Below are 6,065 nucleotides of genomic sequence, written 5' to 3' on the forward strand. Positions count from 1 at the left end.
GTTATCATCTGTTACCATACACAGTTATTTTTATTTTTTTTAAATATTTTATTTATTTATTCATGATAGAGAAAGAGAGAGAAAGAGGCAGAGACACAGGCAGAGGGAAAAGCAGGCTCCATGCAGGAAGCCTGACTCAGGACTCGATCCCAGGACTCCAGGATCACGCCCTGGGCTGAAGGCAGGCGCTCAACTGCTGAGCCACCCAGGGATCCCCACCATACACAATTACTAAAATATTATTGACTATATAGCCTATGCTGTACTTTTTACTCCCATCACTCAAATATTTTGTAACTAGAAATTTTTCCTCTTAATCTCCTTCATGAATTTTGTACATCTTCTCACCCATCTCCCTCTGGTAATCACCAGTTTGTTCTCTGTATTTATGGGAATGTTTTATTCATTCGTTTTGTTTTTTTAGATTCACATGGAAGTGAAATCACATAGTATTTGTATTTTTCTAACTTCCTTCATTTAGCATAATATGCTCTAGATCCATCCGTTTTTTCACAAATGGGAAAATTTCATTCTTTTTATGGCTAAGTAATATTCCATTTTATACATGGCTATTGTAAATAATGCTACAATGAACATGAGTACATATATCTTTCAAATTAAGTTTTCATATTCTTTAGAAAAATATACAGAAGTATAATTACTTCATTGTATGTTATTTTTAAAATTTTTTTCAGGAAACTCCAAGCCATTTTCCACAGTGGCTGCTCCAATTTTTGTTCCCTACCACAATGCACTAGGGTTCTCTTTTCTCCACATCATTGCCAACACTTATTTTCTCTTGTCTTTTTGATACTAGCCATTCTGACAGATGTGACAGATGTGAGGTGGTACCACATTGTGGTTTTGATTTGCATTTCCCTCATCGATTAGTAATGTTGAACACCTTTTCATGTGTCTATTGGACATCTGTATGTCTTTAGAAAAATGTCAGATCCTCTGCCCATTTTTTAATCAGATTGTGTTTTTTTCAAATTGGGTTGTAGGAATTCTTTATATTTTTTGAATATTAATCCCTTATGAGATGTATCATTTGCAAATATCTACTCTTATTCAGTAGGTTGCCTTTTCATTTTGTTGATAGTTTCTTTACTCTGCAAAAGCTTGGGATCTCTGCGTGGCTCAGTGGTTTAGCACCTGCCTTTGGGCCAGGGTGTGATCCTGGAGACCCGGGATTGAGTCCCATGTCAGGCTCCCTGCATGGAGCCTGCTTCTCCCTCTGCCTGTGTCTCTGTCTCTCTCTGTGTCCCTCATGAATAAATAAGTAAATGAATAAAATCTTAAAAATAACTGTGCAAAAGCTTTTTAGTTAGATGTAGTCCTAATTGTTTATTTTTGCTTTTGTTGCCCATCACCAATGAGACATATCCAAAAAAATACCATTATGACCAATGTTCAAAAGTTTACTGACTGTATTTTCTATTAAAAGTTTTATGGTTTAAGGTCTCACATTTAGTCCTTAATTTTTTATAAGTTTATTTTTGTGCATGATGTAAGAAAGTGGTCCAGTTTCATCCTTTTGCATGTTGCTGTCCAGTTTTCTTCAACACCATTTTTTGAAGAAAATTATTTTCCCCATTGTATATTCCTGCCTCTTTGTTCTAGATTAATTGAATGTATAAATACAGGTTTATTTCTGGGATCCTTACCCTTATTCATTGATCTGTAAGTCTACACTTGTGTCGGGAACATACGGTTTTGGTTACTACAGCTTTATAGTAGATCTTAAAATTGAGGACGTGATACCTCCAATTTTGTTCTTCTTTCTCAAGATTGCCTTTGCTATTTGGGGGTCTTTTTAGGTTCCATATGAATTTTAGTTTTATTTGTTATAGTTTTGTGAAAAATGCTATTTTGATAAGGATTGCAGTGAAACTATAGATTGCTTTGGGTAGTATAAACATTTTAGCATAATAGGAACCACGAGCATGGAATATCTTTCTATTTTTTTGTGTCATTTTCAGTATCTTTCATCAGTGTCTCATAGTTTTCAGAATACAAGTCTTTCAACTGTTTGGTTAAATTTATTCCTAGGTACTTTTTTGGTGCAAATACATATATAATTTTTTAAAATTTCTTTTTCTGCTACTTTGTTATTAGTGTACAGAAACACAACAGATTTCTGTATATTAATTTTGTATCCTGCAACTTCATTGAATTTATTACTTCTAATAGTTTTTTGGTGAAGTCTTTAGGGCTTTCTGTGTGTAGTATCATGTCATCTACACATAGTTTAAATTTTTCCTTAACAATTTGGATGCCTTCTTTTTTCTATCTTTTCTTTTTATCTCTTTGTCTTTTTTGTTTGTTTGTTGTGGCTAGAACTTGCAGTACTATATCGAATACAATGGTGAGTAGACTTTCTTGTCTTGCTCCTGATCTTTTTTTTTTAAGATTTTTTTATTTATTTATTCATGAGAGAGAGAGAGAGAGAGAGAGAGAGAGAGAGGAGGTAGAGACACAGGCAGGGAGAGAAGCAGGCTCCATGCAGGAAGCCTGATGTGGGATTCGATCCCCGCTACTTTGGATCATCACACCCTGAGCCAAACACAGACACTCAACTGCTGAGCCACCCAGGCATCCCAATCTTGCTCCTGATCTTAAAGGAAAAGCTCTTAGTTTTGCACCATTGAACATAATGTTAGCTGTGGGTTTTTCTTATATAGCCTGTATTATGTCGAAGCATGTTCCCTCTAAATTCACTTTGTTGAGAGTTTTTATCATGGAGAGATATGGAATTTTTTTCAAATGTCTTTTTTGCATTTACTGAAATAATCATATTGTTTTGTTAATGTGGTGTATCACATTGATTTGTAAATATTGAACCATATTGGACTCCTGAAATAAATCCCACTTAATCACGGTGAATGATTTTTTTAATGTATTGTTTTTTTTTTTTTTTTTTAAGATTTTATGTATTTATTTATTTGAGAGAGAGAAAAAAAAAACACAAGCAGGGAGGATGAGCAGAAGGAGAGGGAGAAGCAGTCTCCCCACTGAACAGGGAGCCCAGTGCAGGGCTGGATCCCGGGGCCCTGGGATCATGACCTATGCCAAGGCAGCCGCTTAACCAACTGAGCCACCGAGATGCCCCTTTTTAATGTATTGTTGAATGTGGTTTGCTAATGTTTTGTTGAATATTTTTGCATCTATGTTCAAGGATATTGACCTATATGTATATATTTTTTGTAGTGTCTTTGTTTGGTTTGGGTATCAAGATAATGCTGGCCTCATAGAATGTATTTGGAAGCCTTCTTTCCTCTGGGACAGATCAAGAAGAATGGATTAACTGTTCTTTAAATGTTTGATAGAGGTTACCTATGTATCTAGTCCTAAACTTTTGATCATTGGGAGGTTTGTGTGTGTGTGTGTGTGTGTGTGTGTGTGTGTGTGTTACTGATTCAGTGTCATCTCTTTAGATTTTCTATTTCTTCCTCATTCAATGTTGGAAGATTGTATATTTCTAGGAATTAATCCATTTCTTCCATGTAGTCCAATTTGTTGACATAATTTTTAATAGTTTTAAACATCATATAATCTTTTGTGTTTCTATGGCATCCGTTGTTACCTCTACTTTTTTTGTTAGTGATTTTATTTATTTCTGTCCTCTCTCTCTTTTTTCTTGAAGTCTGGCTAGAGGTTGCCAGTTTTGTCTGTCTTTTCAAAGAACTAGGTCTTATTCATCTTCTCTATTTCTTTCTTTTTTGGTCTCTATGTCATTTATTTCTGCTCTGATCTTTGTTATTTCCTTCCTTCTACTAATCTTGGGCTTTGTTTCGTCTTCTTTTTCTTTAGGTATACTTTAGGTATAAGGTTACATTATTTGTTTGAGATTTTCTTGTTTCTTAAGGTAGGCTTATATCACTGTAAATGTTTTTCTTTAAAACCACTTTCGTGGATCCCTGGGTGGCGCAGCGGTTTAGCGCCTGCCTTTGGCCCAGGGCGTGATCCTGGAGACCCAGGATCGAATCCCACGTCGGGCTCCCGGTGCATGGAGCCTGCTTCTCCCTCTGCCTGTGTCTCTGCCTCTCTCTCTCTGTCTCTCTGTGACTATCGTAAATAAATAAAAATTTTAAAAAAAATAAAAATAAAACCACTTTCGTTGCATCCCAAAGATCTTGGTCCATTGTGTTTTCATTTTCATTTGTCTCCATGTATTTTTTTTTTACTTAGTCTTTCATTTCTTCATTGACTTGTTTCTTCATTGACCCATATTTAGTAGCATGTTATTTAGCTTCCATTTCTTTGTGTGTTGTTTTCAGTTTTGCATGTGTATGTGATTGGTATTTAGTTTCATACTACATGTATGGTTGAAAAAGACCATACAAACTACATGTGTGGTTGAAAAAGATGCATGATATAATTTCAGTCTTCTTAAATTTATTGAGACTTGTTTGTGGCCTAACCTGTGATGTCTCCTGGGGAATGTTCCATGTGAACTTTAACAAATGTATATTCTTTTGTTTTTGGATGGAATGTTGTGTATATGTCTGTTAAGGGTTTATCTGGTCTAGTGTGTCATTTAAAGATACTCTTATTGATTTGCTGCCTGGATAATCTATCCATCGATCTAAATGGGGTGTTAAAAGTCTCCTATTAACATTATATCACATGACTCTTCTCTCTTTATGTCTGTTAGTATTTGGTTTATTTACTTAGGTGCCCCAAAGTTGGGTGTATAGACATTTGCAATTGCTATATCCTCTTGCTGGTTGATCCCTTTATCATTATGTAATGCCCTTCTTTGTCTCTTGTTGAAATCTTTGTTTTAAAGTTTATTTTGTTTGATATAAACATTGCTAGTCTTGCATTTCTTTTTCACTTCTATTTGCATGGAGTATCTTGTTCTATACTCTCATTTTCAGTCTCTATGTGTCTTCAGGTGTGGAGTGAGTCTCTTGCAGGCAGTATATATATGGGTCTTTTTTAAAAAAAAATCCATTCCACCACACTATGTCTTTTGACTGGAGCATTTATATCATTTACATTTAAAATAATTATTGATAGGTATGTACTTACTGTAATTTTGTTAACTGTTTTCTGGTTGTTTTTGTAGTTCTTCTCTGTTCCTTTCTTTTTTTCTTCCTCTCTTCTTTTATGGTAATGACTTTCTTTAGTATTATGCTTGGCTTCCTTTCTCTTTATTTTTTGTGTATATAATACAGGTTTGAGGTTTATGGTTCCCATGAGGTTTGTATATAACATAAGTATATGGCAGTCTATATTAAGTCGATAGCTGCTAGGTTATAACATATTCTAAAAGAACTTCCTTTTTACTCCCTGCCTTTATGTATATGTTGTCATATTTTACATCTTTTTATTCATAATTTTCTTACTTCTAACTATGGGCTTTTCTTTGCCACTTAACAAAATCCCTTTAACATTTCTTGTAAGGCCAGTTTAGTGATGATAAACTCCTTTAACTTTTGTTTGTCTGGGAAACTTTTTTTATCTCTTTTTCCATTCTGAATGATAACCCTGGGAGCTAGAATATACTTGGTTGTAGGGTTTTTTTCTTTCATCTCTTTGAATATCATGCCACTTCTTCCATCCTACTAAATGTCTGCTGAAAAAATGAGCTGATGGCTTTATGGAGTTACCCTTATACATAACTCTTTACTTCTCTTTTGCTGCATTTGAAACTCTCTGTTTGTCTTTAAACTTTGATATTTTAATTAATATATGTCATGGTGTGGACCTCATTGGGTTCACCTTGTTGGAACTCTCTGTGATTCCTCAACCTAAATGTCTATTTCCTTCATAGATTAGGGAAAATTTCAACTATTATTTTTTCTTTTTTTTTTCAACTATTATTTTTTCAAGTAAGTTTTCTTTCTCTTTCTCTTCTTGTTCTTGGACCCTTCTAATGTGAATATTTGTGTGCCTGATGTTGTTCTAGAAATCTCTTAATCTATCTTCATTTTTTTAAGCTTTTTTTTTAAAGATTTTATCCATTTATTCATGAGAGACACAGAGATAGGCAGAGGCAGGCAGAGGGAGAAGCAGGCTCCACGCAAGGAGCCCAATGTGGGACTCGATCCCAGGAC

Source organism: Nyctereutes procyonoides, unplaced genomic scaffold (genome assembly GCF_905146905.1).
Source record: "Nyctereutes procyonoides isolate TBG_1078 unplaced genomic scaffold, NYPRO_anot_genome, whole genome shotgun sequence".
NCBI classification, from domain to species: Eukaryota; Metazoa; Chordata; class Mammalia; order Carnivora; family Canidae; genus Nyctereutes; species Nyctereutes procyonoides.